Below are 14,955 nucleotides of genomic sequence, written 5' to 3'. Positions count from 1 at the left end.
CAACCAGATTTACTCATCAGATTCTGATGAAGGAGGCATCCCATTAGCAGCTGAGAGAAGGGGGGCTGACCCATCTGAAGAAACTGCAGTTTGGAAAAGACTAACTAGGGCCAATCCCTCTTTGCGTTCAATTGAACTTGTGTTCAATTTATATATTCATAAAGAAAATAAATATTACAAAGACGCCACAGGACGCCAATGCTCTTGTATCCAATGATAACTAAAGCCTGGAGGCTCTGCCATGGGAATTAGTTTGATATGGACGTCTGTGGTATCTTTCCAAGATTTCAGAAGTACAGACGCCTGAGCCACATTCCTTCCCCTGCCTTGTCTATGGTCTGTCTAGCTCAGTATTATCTATTCTAACTAACAGAAGCTGTCCAGGGTCTCAGGTAGAGAAAGAGCTTCTCCAACAACTGTTATCAGAGATTATCTCATTGAACTTGGGACCCTCTTGGGAAAGCAAAGTATATATGTCTGAATAACAATGATTTGGGACAATGAAGGTGCTTTATACTGAATCTGCTCCTGGCCATACTGTCTAATTTGACTGGCAGCAGCTTATCCTCCTTTTTTTCTGGCAAGGGGTTTTCCCAGCCTGCTCCCAGAGAACCGTTTAGACTGGTAGACTTGGGAACTGGCTCTGGGACATTCAGGATGCAAGGCATGCTTTGCAGCTAAGCCACAGACCCACTCCAGTTGCGGCTGTTTGGGGGACTAGAATAGAGCTTGGAATGCTTCTGTGCCTCTAGGAAATATATAAAATGCCTAAGCTGGAAAAACAGGAAGAAAATGTTGAATTGCCTACAAATCAAGAATTGCCTGGTTGTTACTTCAGTCTCTGAAAAACTTACAGCTTGAAGGATAGTTGAAGAAATACAACATGTATAACATTTTGCTGGTGTGTGTCTTTGTGTAAAGAACTAACCCCACCATTTGCTGTGAATCATAGAGATGTTAATGTATAGAGCAGCTAGGAAAGTAATCGAGGGATAAGTACTTTCCAAGGGAACACAGTTTGGGAACATTTAACAATAAATATGTAATCAATTTAAATTATATGGGCAATTCTTGAATGACATGAGTGTATTTTGGCATGGCAGCTGTGTTTTAAACACACTTAGCTATTCATGGAGTAATAATAACACAGCATTACGGCATCAAGGGGTATGAGAGCATTTAGAAGCAAAGTGGCTTGCCAAACTTGGGGTTTTGCTTTTTTCAATCAAATGCTTGTCAAGAAGGTAACAGAGAAGACTGTAATGATGTGGGGGGAGGGACTATGGGCAACAAGAACAGTAGACAAGCTGGCAGAAGCTGGCAGCCACATTCAAAAGGCCTAGCCAGAAAGAGGTTTAAGCCAAAAAGCTATAGAACACACTGTCATTTTCCAAAGGTGAATAGTGAGACAGTATTCTCCTTGGTAAGCAAATGATCATTCTATAAACGTTTCACACATTGTTCCCACCACATGAATCCCCAGGTACATTACTTCTGCTCTCGTACAAATAGGACCCAAGGCAGATTTCATCAGCATTCACTAAAATAATACAATATATTAAAATAACCCAAACAGCTATGCATCGTAATAAAACTATAATCCCATTATATGAGCATGGTGTGGCTGTTAAGATGGCATGCTAGGATCTAGTGTTAGCGGTCAAGTCCTGCCCTCATGTTATTAAAAAAGCTTATGGATATGGACATATATCATAAGCCTCATCCCCATGGAGATCTAAAGAAGTGAGCTTTGACTCATGAAAGCTCATACCCTACCACAAATTTTGTTAGACTTATAGGTGCTACTGGACTCTTGCTCTTTTCTATCTTTTCCCCATATGCTTCAAGCACATGGCTTATTGTCTGGCTAGGCAAAAGTAGTTCCCAACTCCAGCTGGAGATGGAAAATTACTGAAACATGAGTCATGATGAGGCAGGCCTGGCTATCAACCCCATACCCCAGAGATGTGCATAGATGTAAAGACAAAAGAGGTCTTCCAGAAGTTCCTGAATTAATCACCCACACCCTGCAGATCTTCTTTCAACCAGCTTCCTAATCAAGGCTACTCAGAGATCTGATAAACTCTTCTCTTTCACTAATCATGGGTCATCAATGACTTTTTCTTACCTTTATTTACACCCAGGAAGGTATAATCAAACTTTCCCCATTTTATTGTCTCGCCTCCAAAGACAGTCATTAAGCTATTGGTTTTGGGCAGAAGATGTAATCCTGCACCAAGGTATGTTTCACAGTATAATTGAGCTGCCCTCCACCATAGCAGTGTGTGTGTCCTTGGATCCACATGCACACCCTCAGATACATGTCTGAGCCTCCTTCTTCTTGCCGCAAAGCGCTGGTCACTCAGCTGCTACTCTCTACAAACGTCCTCTATCTTCTAGTCAGGTAAATATCACCTGATCCTATACTCGTCTCCCTTTTCCTCCCTGTTTTCTAGTAAGCTCTGTGTGTATGTTGTATGTGGTTTCTCGTGTGTTTGCTTTTGCTGCTCCTTTAATAAAAACCATTCCTGTTGAATTCCTGCCTGGTTCACTCAGCGAGTCCTCTAAGGGAACGATCCTAGTATACATAGGAGGAGATCCTGCTAAGTTACCCCTCTCACTGCTTCTTCTTGTACACTGATTCCTCCAGCTCACAAGGAGACCCCCCCATTTAGGGTAACCCTAAGAGACCCATGTTTCAGTCCTCACTCTGCCTTTGAAGCTCTCTTGGTGACCTTGGGCCATTTACTATCTCTAAGCCTAACCTACCACTCAGGGGTATTGAGAGGATAAAATGGAAGGGAGAATGATGTCGCAAGTCACTTTAGAGCCCCACTGGAGAAAAGGGAGGTATAAACCTCTAAATAAACACATTTCAATCAATCAATCAATCAATCGATCGATCGATCGATCGATCAATCAATCAATCAATCAATCAATCAATCAATCAATCACCTTTATTGACATTAGAAATAATAATAGTCTACAATCAGAGACAGGGATAGGCAGAAGCATAAGCATAAACAAGCAATTAGTAGCTGTTAATAATAAAATTAATAAACATTCAGCAATCAGGAGCAGCTATATGCTTGGATTTAACTTTATAAGCTTCTGCTAGAAATTTTGCAGCACTTAAAGTAACACAAGAGTTACGATCTTCTAAAAGGTAAACTAAAATCCCTCCTTTAATAAAATTATTATACTGAAGGTGTTCAGTTAAAAATTGTTTGCATAACAGACCAAAAAGAGGGCATTCTAGAATAATGTGGGACAATGAGTCGAGGACTCCTAATTCGCAAGGACATATCATGTTTTGAAGGGGTACTTGTCTGAACCTGCCAGAGAGCACCATTGATGGAAAGGTGTTGAAACGTGCTCAGGTAAATATTCGGCGCTGAGATGGGATGTCCAGAGCTGGGAGAGAGTGTGGCATCATTCCTTGCCTTTGGTATATGCCTAAGTTGGCTGCAGAACAGACAGGGGGATGCAGGGGGAACATCTCTTGGAGTTCATGTTCCATAAGTCTTAGTTTAATTGTTCTTAAGATATGTAATTCATCACATAGGAGTAGGGAGTCCAATGCAATGCCAAGCTTTTGCAGTTTGAGAGTAAACATAGAAAACCATATGGTACTATGCCTATCTCTCATCAAATGAGATAGCAAGCTATCATGTTCAGATCTAAAGTGAATTTTTATCCAGTACTTGAAAGCCATGATCCAGGCCTTAGTTTCCAAGAGGTGAAGACCCAACTCTGCACATATAGATATATAAGGGGCACAATTAGGGACACCCAAAATCTGTCGGAAGAAAGTTGATTGTACACCCTCTACACAGGGCTTAGAGGCTTTGATCCACAGTGGGATTCCATATAGCAGCTGGGGAAGGATTTTTGCATTATAAATTTTCAGAACTGCTGGGACAAAGTGGTTGCCTCCTAAAAAGAAGAACTTTTTGATTTGCGCCAGTGAGCATCGCAGTAAGTTTATAGTTCTGTTCCAATGCGTTGGCCAACTAAGGTTGTAGTTGAAAGTAATTCCAAGATATTTAAAGGCCTTCACTTGTTCAATTTCCTTAGCGCCGATGTGCCACCTGAATAGGTGCCAGCTCTTAGAAAAAATTAGAATTTTGGATTTTTCATAGTTGATTATCAGCCGATTCAATTTACAATATTGATACAAGGCTTCCAGATATCTTATAAGGCCAATTCTAGTGCGGGACGTAATAACTGTGTCATCAGCATACAGTAATATAGGTATTGCTAATTGCTCCAGAAAGGGGGGATGGCTATTTACAACAGACATATGTTGCTTCAGATCGTTCAAAATTAAATTTAAAAGGTGTGGGGCAAGGACACAGCCTTGTTTAATTCCCTTTGTAATTGGGAAGTTAGATGAGAGTTGGCCATCGGGGGATATCTTAATGACACCCAAAGTAGCTTCATGTAATTCCTTAATTAAATAAAGTAAGCGGGGTTCCATCCCCAGTGTTCTGAGTTTCTTCCACAGCAGATCCCTAGGGATTGAATCAAATGCACCCTTTAAATCAATAAAAGCTGCATACAGTTTCCCTCCTTTAGGCTTCAAATGCTTATCTGCCAAAAAGGCAAGGGTGGTGCAATGATCGATTGTGGATCTCCCTTTAAGGAAGCCAATTTGTTCTGTTCCAATTATTTTCCCTTTGGCTATCCAATTTAGAAGGGAACGCTCCAGGTGTTTAGAGTACAGCTTACATATAATAGAGAACAAGCTGATAGGACGGTAGTTCTCTGGAAGAATTGGGTTACCTTTTTTATATATTGGACATATCAATGATCTTAACCATGACTCGGGGATAACGCCCTTATGGTCAATTAAGGTAAACAAATTGGCCAATGGAACAGCCCACCAGTCCTTATGCTTTTTTAAAAGTTCAGCTGGAATCCCATCTAAGCCGGGTGCCTTACCAGACTTCAGTTCAGAGATTAAATCAGTTATCTCATCAGGGCTTACAGGAGTCCAGTCAGGAATGGTTAAGAGGGTGAGTTCTTCTTCTTCCTCTAGTGGGCTACCTGGGTCATTAAATGTTCTGAAATAGTAGTCGACCCATTTTTGAGGGGTAGGTGTGGTTATGGCAGGAGCTGAATTATTCTTCATATAGCTGGAAACCGTTTGCCAGAAGAGCTTACAGTCTTTGGTTTTAACTAAACTTAGCAAACGGTCCCATTTATGTTTGTAGAACTGCTTTTTTTTTATAGAGACAAGTGTGTAATAAACTTCTCTGTATGCACAATAGGATTTTAAATTATAAGTACTGTTATCCTGTTTATAGATTCTAAATAAAGCCCTAAGAGACTTTTTCATATTTTCATAAACACATTTACCATAATTCAAAAGGTCTCTGAAAAAGCCCTGCCTCATAGACCTTCCTAAAGACAGAAATAGTAACTGTCAGATGTGCCCTGCTTATCTGCTATGTGTGCCTATTATACTCTGTATTGTATTCTGGGCCTCTGAGAATGTGTAAAGAAATCTGTGTAGCTGTGAATTGCTTATCTTGCAGGTGACTACTTTCATTTTCTCAACTGGCATGGGAAAGTGTCCTTGAAGTACTGGTCGAAGCCGTATCTCCCTGAGACATGAAATGAGCTCATCCTTGTCTTCCCCTCCCCTACCCCATCCATCCTTCTAGGCCTTGCACACCTAAATTCTAACAGTCCTTATCCCAGGACGGGAACTTTGCCCGATAACTAACATTGCTTTCCCCCTTTATGTCACTTCTGCCAATGCTGTTGTCTGAGTGCACGGATACTGATGAATCTCTAATAAAGAAACTTTAACTGGTCTCTTGGAGTGTCTACAGTGAAGTAACTGAGGATCTAATTGGCAGAGCCTGACAATAACCATGCTTCAGGATGAGACAGTTCTTTAGTACTGAGGCTATTGTCATAAACATCTGTGGCCACTCTGGAAGATGGAATATGTTGACCAAGCATTATTTCTTAGAGGGAGTGCTGGTTCCGAGTGGCTGCCAGCAGCCAAAACTCATCAAGCCTGCTGATAAGTACCCGTTTGTGCTGATTCATGTGGGAACGAACGACACAGCTTTGAATACCGTTGCAAGAATTAAAGAGGATTATGAAGCCCTTGGAAGGCAGTTGAAGACATTGGGGGCTCAGGTGGTATTCTCTTCTATCCTTCCAGTCACAGGAAGAGGAGCACACAGGGAGCGGACCATACTTGAGGTGAATCGCTGGCTGAGATGGTGGTGCCGGCAGTAGCGCTTTGGGTTCTGGGACCATGGGATAGGTTTTCTTAGAGAAGGCTTTCTAGCATATGATGGGCTTCACCTCTCAAGGGCAGGGAAGAAAACGTTTGGAACGAACCTGGAGAACTTCATCAGGAGAGCTTTAAACTGATGCCGCAAGGGGCAGGGGACGATCGACATGGTGACTTCAATGATGAAGTGAACACAGCGGGGACCCACCTGGGTAGGAAAGGTCAAACAAAGGTACAAGGCTACAAGTGTCTATATACCAATGCCCAAAGTATGGGCAATAAGAAAGAAGAGCTTGAGCTTCTATTGCAAACAGAGGGCTATGACATAGTAGGAATTACTGAGACTTGGTGGGATGATTCCCATGACTGGAATGTGCTAGTGGATGGGTATGAGTTGTTCAAGAAAAACCAGAAGTGTAGAAGAGGAGGTGGAGTGGCGTTGTATGTGAGGAAAGGGCTTGATTGTCAAGAAGTTATGGAGAATGGGGTGGACAGCCCGGTGGAAAGTATATGGGTAGAAATAAGGGGAGGAAGGACAAAGGGTACTATTGTTGGAGTCTGCTACAGACTGCCTGACCAGCGAGAAAAAATGGATGCTGCCCTCTTTGAACAGATTGGCGGAGTATCCAGACATCAGAACCTTGTAATTATGGGTGACTTCAACTTCCCCGATGTGTGCTGGGAGACAGGCTCAGCAAAGTGTCATGAATCACGCAATTTCCTGACCTGCCTGGCCGATAACTTCCTTTTTCAAAAGGTGGAGGAAGCTACAAGGGGTTCGGCCATACTAGACTTGATATTAACCAACAGGGAAGAATTGGTAGATGAGATGAAGGTGGTGGGGACCTTAGGGGGAAGTGACCATGTCCTTCTTGAATTCCAGTTGCTGTGGGGAGCCAAGGAAGTTCGTAGCCAGACTCGTAGGTTAGATTTTCGTAGGGCCAACTTCGATGAACTCAGAGGCTTGATGAGAGTCATTCCGTGGGGGAGTGTGCTGGAAGGGAAAGGAGCGAGTGAAGGGTGGGCCATTCTCAAACACGAGCTTTTGCAAGCTCAGGCCCTCACTATCCCAGCAAGACGGAAACATGGTAAGGGCTCCAAGAAACTGATGTGGATGCACAGAGAGCTCCAGAATAAGCTAAGGGAGAAAAAGGAAATGTTCAGGAAATGGAGAGGAGGACGGACCTCTAAAGAGGAGTATATGAGGGTTACTAGGTACTGCAGATCAGCCATCAGAGAGGCCAAAGCTCAGTACGAGCTGGGTCTGGCCAGGAGGGCTCGCTACAATAAGAAAAACTTCTACAGATATGTGAGAAGCAAACACAAGGTAAAAGAGGCAATTGGACCGCTGTTGGGAGTAGATGGAGACACTCTGATGCAGGACAGAGAAAAAGCAGACAGGTTTAATGACTTTTTTGCCTCTGTTTTCTCCCTGAAGAACTCAGGCACATCTAGAGATAGTAGAAAATGTGGCAGGACACCTGAGTGGCTAATTGACATTGACAGAGAGGTAGTGGAGAGGCATCTGGCTGCACTGGATGAATACAAATCTCCTGGGCCAGATGGGGTGCACCCAAGAGTGCTGGAAGAACTTTCCAGAGAACTTGCAGAACCCCTGTCCATCATCTTCAAGGCCTCCTGGAGGACTGGGGATGTGCCACAAGATTGGAGAAGAGCGAATGTTATCCCAATCTTTAAGAAAGGGAGGAACGATGTCCCGGGAAACTACAGGCCAGTCAGTCTGACTTCTGTTGCTGGGAAGATTTTAGAGCAGATTTTAAAGGGATCAATCTGTAAGCATCTGAAGGACCACTCAGTGATCCGGGGAAGTCAGCATGGTTTTGTTCCTAACAGATCTTGCCAGACCAACCTGGTTTCCTTCTTTGATCGAGTGACCAGCTTACTGGATCGGGGGAACTCTGTTGACGTGATTTATCTGGATTTCAGTAAAGCTTTTGATAAGGTTCCCCATGACATTCTGATGGGCAAGCTGGAAGACTGTGAAGTAGACTATAGGACAGTTCGGTGGATAGGGAACTGGTTGGAGGACCGCACTCAAAGAGTGGTGGTCAACGGCGTTTCAGCAGATTGGAGGGAGGTGCTGCAGGGCTTGGTTTTGGGCCCGGTGCTTTTCAATATTTTTATCAATGATCTGGATGAAGGAGTGGAAGGGCTGCTCATTAAATTTGCTGATGATACCAAATTGAGAGAGGTAGCAAACACCCAAGAAGAAAGAATTAAAATTCACCAAGACCTGAATACACTGGAGAAGTGGGCAGCTGTGAATAGGATGCAATTCAACAAAGACAAGTGCACAGTATTACATCTGGGCCACAAAAATGAGAAGCACAAATACTGGATGGGGGATACACTTCTGGGCAGTAGTATATGTGAACGGGATCTTGGGGTAAGAGTGGACTGTAAACTGAATATAAGCAGTCAGTGTGATGTGGTGGCAAAAAAGGCTAATTCAATCCTGGGTTGTATCAAAGGGGCCATAGCGTCGAAATCGCAGGAGGTCATAGCCCCTCTCTATACTGCCTTGGTCAGACCACACCTGGAGTATTGTGTGCAGTTCTGGAGGTCTAACTTCAAAAAGGATGTGGACAAAATCGAGAGGGTGCAGAGGAGAGCGACAAGAATGATCAGGGGTCTGGAGACTGAGCCCTACGAGGAAAGGCTGAGGGCCTTGGGAACGTTTAGTTTGGAGAAGAGGAGGTTGAGGGGGGACATGATTGCTCTCTTTAAATATCTGAAAGGCTGTCATTTGGAGGAGGGCAAAGAGCTGTTCCAGTTGGCAGCAGAGGGTAGGACGTGAAGCAATGGGCTAAAACTACATGCACAAAGGTACCGGCTGGATATTAGGAAAAACTTTTTCACGGTCAGAGTAGTTCAAAAGTGGAATCAGCTGCCTAGGGAGGTGGTGAACTCCCCTTCACTGGCAGTTTTCAAGAAGAGGCTGGATGAATACTTGTCAGAGATGCTTTAGGCTGATCCTGCACTGGGCAGTGGGTTGGACTAGATGGTCTGTATGGCCCCTTCCAACTCTATGATTCTATGATTCTATGATTTCTATGATATGTGAGTCCAAGGTTGTAAACATTCTTAAAGACCGGCATGACATACTAAAATAGACTTGCTCCAGTAGAGAAGGTGACCAGCCACCTTCTGAGCCAAATTATGTTTCTGAGTGGTCTTGAAGAGCACTGTATTGCATTGTATTACAAACCTATATTGTCTTCTACCACTTGCTGTAAGGAAAGGAATGGGAAGAACCAATGATTGAGTGTGTGAGGCACAGAAGAGATGGGATTTAATTACACTGATTGAATAACAGTTCTGTAAGAGGGCGGGATGGGAATCTCAAATATAAAATATGTTGCACCTCATCATCAGGCTAAATTCCCACAATTCTTCAGAGGAGATCTTGGTGAGGGATTGAATATAGGACTGTCTGTATGTAACCTGTCTCTGCCTCTGAGTCACTGCATGGTCTTCTCATGGACAGCTTTCATTGGTGTCTTTCACTAATTTGACATGGTTTTGTCTTGCTTTTAATACTTTCTATGGCTTGGTTCACTGGTGGGTTACACTTCTACAGAACATGGGCTAGGTCCTCAGTTTATGCAGTGTTCTGGTATCCTTCATGATGAAAAGCTTTGTGTCAGGCCACAAATTTGCATAGCAACTGTTACCAAGACTTTGTCACCCTGAAACATTCTCTCCATAGTCCTGAAGCTTTCCAGACCCACTTGCTGTCAAAAGGGTGTGGAGTTTCCTTGTGTGTAGATATCTTTGGATTCCTCTTGCTGCTTTCAGCTTCTTCCTGTCTTGTGGGGTGAGGAGCTTCTTGGTTGATTTACAAGCCAGTCTTCAGAGCTGTTAAGCCAGAGCATTTAGTTTGAAGACACGTCGATCCAACTGACAAGTTGTCATCAGCTGATCTTCCCAGCATCTTTGAATGCAAACTTACAATCATGTAAGGAGGGGAGAATGAAATTAATCTTTCCATTTCCTAATTAAAACCACCACCACCCAGTAATGCTATTAGCCTTTTAAAGAGAAAAGATGGACATTTATTTATTTTTCGTCCATTGTTTTCATTTAGAGGACTAATAACAGCATTGGGGGGAGGTGTCATGAATTAAAACCACAAATGGGTGGAAGTAGCTAGTGGTAGAGAATCTGCTTCATGTGCAGAAGTTCCCAAGAACAGGTAGTAGGTGACAGCAAAGATCTCTCTACTTGAGACCTTGGAGAGCTGCTACCAGTCAGAGCAGGCAATACTTACCTTGAAAAACCTACAGTGTAACTCAGAGGAAGGCAGCTTCATGTGTTCATCCCCATATGGCCCCAATCTTGCTTTAAAAGGCACTTGGATAACTGTGATCTTCATTTTGTATGACGAAAATAAATAAAAAAGAACTGCTGATTCAAGATCTGAGCTCACTTAGACATCTTTATTGTAGCTAGAAAGACTACATTGGATTGAGCGCGTGCGCGCACACACACATGCACACACACATGGTATATCATTATATACACAGGCAAAAAAGATCAGCAGGACAGTTTTACATACACTGTGGGCCCCAAGTGGAGGTTGCCAAACATTGCCTCCGCATGGTGGTGTGCCACAAAAGACCTGTGGCATTTCCAGGACTCTTTCCGAGTAATTCAGACTAATCATGAGCAGAGACTGAAAGCCAACATAGTTAACAGGCCAAACCACATGGAAAGAATCATTCCAAAGAAGAACCCTACTACATCTAACCAAAGGCACATCTAGCCCAGCATTCTACTTCCAAAAGCCATCCAGCAGATGCCTTTGGGCTGCTCTCAGGCAGGGCATGAAGGCAACACTCCTGATGTTTGTCTCCAGTAGTATTCAGAAGCAGATTGCCTCTAACATGGAGGTTTCATTTAGCTACCATTCAACCATGGATTTGTCTTTCCCCCCTTTTAAAGCTGTTTGAGCTTGCGGCCATCAACACAATACTGGCAGTAAGTTCCGTTACAGTATTTCTGTCACCATATGAAACATTATGATGCTGAAGTGGTTATTTGGGAGAGCGATTGTGGTGGCTGTAACATTTAAATCAGCCTTGAGAGCAATAAAGGCAAATAAAGAACAGCCTGTCCGAGGGTGCTTCTATTCTTTCACCTACCTTTGCATTGATGTGGGTGGATCAGCTGTGGGTTGCAACTTCTTCAGCATGACATGCACCAGCATGTTTTTAATTTTTAAAAAAGCTGTTGAGGTTTGTGCATTTGTGTGTGTGTGGGTGTGTGTTTGTGTCCATGTATTTCACTATTTGATACTAGAATCATGGGGGATGTTTTGTGGGAGACCTAGAGTGATTCACTAGACAGAGATCATGCTGTGTGCTCTAGGGCAAGACACTGGGTTAGCTGGCATATCTGTCTGATGACTTGAATGTATGAATAGGTTATCACAAATCTATCATTGAAGTTCAGTGTGGTTAGTTCATACACTCAGCTTCAATTCGCTTGTAGAAAAACCAAGTTGGTGTATATGAAACGGCCAATTGTCCTTCAGTGGAAATGGATGTAGGACGTGCAGTTTGTGCTATAGTGGTTAGAGTATTAGACAATAGAGTATTAGATTGTCTCTGAGTGCACCTTTTCCACAGGAGGGGCTGCTTCCCTATTCACATGCAGGAGTGCTCAGCAGTTACTGGAATTTCCCAGGGACCAGTCAGCATACATGCTTGTTCTTTATTTCACATGTATTCTCAGCCTCAGGAGAGCCCAATGTCAGGAAACAGGTAATTAGCCTGTGTTCAGGAGGGGGGGGGCATCTCTCTAACTGGCTGACTTGGTGGGCTTCAGAAAAACCTTCAGAATGGCTCCTGAGGGTTTAGTGAGCACTATTTTCTTAAAGCTACAGGTTTTGTTTCAATTATTTCAATTATTTGTGGGAGTTTTAATCCCCCAAAGCATTTTTTTAAAAAAGGTTTCAGATTTTTCTGCAAACTTAAGACTTCCTTCTGGTTTATAGAGAAACCCAACCTAGCTCCATTTTGCTGACCAATTTATCCACATTATGGTCTCATTTGGAATATTAATAAGTTATCAGTATGCACAGTAGACAGGAATCAGTATCCAATTTTAACAAGCACCATAATCATATGCAGGAGCTTGCTCAGAAGTAGTCCCACTGAATCCAATGGTAAGTGTGCCTAGAATTGTAGCCTTAGTTATGGGCTGGTCAATGACACATGGTTAACATCTGGGAAAGCTAAACTAAGGAAAGGTTCTCAAACTCTCAGTTTTTTATTAAACCTGTATTCATTTCCTCTGAAATTGTTTCCTGTCTTCCAGAAAGTATGACAATGCATCAAGGAAATACCTACAGAACTAGACAAATAAGAACCAGCTGTTCTTTGTCAGGTTTAATGACTGAAAGCCATGATTGAAAAACTGTGAGAAAATGTTTTAGAGATAAATACAGATTCCACCCAAACCTACTCTGCTTAAGGGGGAATTCAGATAGTGCATTGGTCATATTAATATTCTGGATGTGTGAAACCGCTATCATCAGCTGTCACAAAAGCAGTTCTCCTGCATCATGTCCTCTAAGCATGTCAAACATTTGGGCCACATGGGACACCAAGCCTTTTTGCACAGAATCATAGATCCAAATTAAATTCACATGGTTCACAGCCTGCAATGGGACCTAAGATCCCACAGACTGCTGTTGTATACCTCTATGCAATGAAAAACTTCAAATGTCCATTTCCTCACTTAAATGGATAGGACATTATTCTCTAGGATATTTTACTTCAGGATACTATTCAGTTTATTCAGTTTGAGGATGCGGACAGGATCCATGGAAAATTGAGGCCTACCACCTTCTTGTATGACCCTTGCACTTCCTAGCTATTTAAATCTGCTGGGGGGAGGGGCAGTTCCTGACTAGATCCAAGAGGTAGTTAATGCTTCCTTGAGAGAAAGGGTAGTCACCCAGCCTTGGGTAGTCACCCAGCCTTGGAATTTCTAAAGAAGCCTGTCTTGGATCTAGGAAATATCAATAACTATTGAACAGTGTTAACAGTGTTATTGAACAGTGTTAAGTGTTGAACTATTGAACAGTGTTAAGTGTTCCCTTCATGAGCAAGGTGATTGAATAGGTGGTGCCTGGACAACTCCAGGTTTTCCTGGATGAATGACTGTTTAGACATTTTCCAGTCTGGTTATGGGTAGACATGGGCACAAACAGAAAAAAAACCTGAACATGGTGTTCGTTGTTCATTGCCATCCACGAACAATGAACAATGAACACTGACGAACATGATCCTGTCACGAACATGTTAGTTGTTCATTGTTCATGGGCAGCAGGCTCTCCTCCAGCCATCAAGATCCCTACCGCACCCCTCTCAGAAACCCTACCTGAGCAGGCAGCAGGAAAGGTACCAGTAATAAATAACAGCTTGGCCCCAGAGCCTGGCAGCAGCCCTGGAACCTGAAGGGGTAGATCCCTATCCCACCACACACAAAGAAAATTCAAGCTCCAATGCACTCACCCTGTCTCTCTAACAGCAGCTGTCTCTCCCTGAAAGCCAGGGCTGGGAGCCCTCCTCCCCCTGGTCTTTTCCTCTTGTAACAAATTTGGAGCTCCAGTCCACACTTGGAAGGAAGACCTGCCTATCAAGGTAAATTGAGCTTAGAGCGGAACTACAAGTGACAAAAGGCACAGGTTGGACACTTGTCAGCTTCCCTCAAGTTTTGATGGGAAATGTAGGCAGCTTGGTGGAATGTTGGACAAGTGACAGTCAGAGAGCCAAGCTGCAAGACTAGGATGCCTACACTTCCCATCAAAACTTGAGGGAAGCTGACAAGTGTCCAACCTGTGCCTTTTGTCACTTGTAGTTCCACTCAATCTCTCTCTCTATGTAAAATATATAAAATATACATACAACAGACTTAAGTATTGCCAAACAAGGCAATCTTTTGGCCATATGGCCAGATGTTACGATTGAAAAGGAACTCCTCAACCACGGAAGACTATCAGAAAGGGTGTGAAAATATGACAAGGGCATTTTACAATAGAGGGGCCATTTTCACACTACTAACCTGCTTCTGTAATGTTGCGAAACGTTGTGCAAAAAATGCAGAAGATAGCATCTTCTCGCAAGAGTTTTGCATGATATTGCACAAAACTCTCACAAGAAGACGCTATCTTCCATGTTTTTTGTGCAACGTTTCGCAACGTTACGGAAGCAGGTGAGTAGTGTGAAAACGGCCAGAGTATCCTTATGAAGTAATCAAAACAGCTAAGAAAAGGGCATCGGGAGTCCCTAGAGACATCTTTCTGAGCTCCAGGAATCGCTCCTGTGAGAATAGGATCAGATGGGCAATTGATTATACGCCCTTATCTAAACAACTTAGTGGAATAGTGTATAAACATTGGTCCTTACTGTCAGAGATTACTGGTTGTGAACTCGTCCCCACCATTGGCTATAGAAAACCTGTAATATCAAGGATATGTTGGTACATTCTGTTTTACATCCTGTAAACCCACAGAATGACCTAGTAGATCTCCTTCCCCTTCCTCGTGGCACACATAAATGCACACATTGTGCAGCATGCCGGTTTATTCTAACAGGTGATTCAGTAGAATTGGTTTTCCTTAAAAGAAAGCTGCAGCTTAAACAATTCATTACCTACCAGACATCAGG

Source organism: Eublepharis macularius, chromosome 1 (genome assembly GCF_028583425.1).
Source record: "Eublepharis macularius isolate TG4126 chromosome 1, MPM_Emac_v1.0, whole genome shotgun sequence".
Classification (NCBI taxonomy): Eukaryota; Metazoa; Chordata; class Lepidosauria; order Squamata; family Eublepharidae; genus Eublepharis; species Eublepharis macularius.
This window is presented reverse-complemented; position numbering follows the sequence as displayed.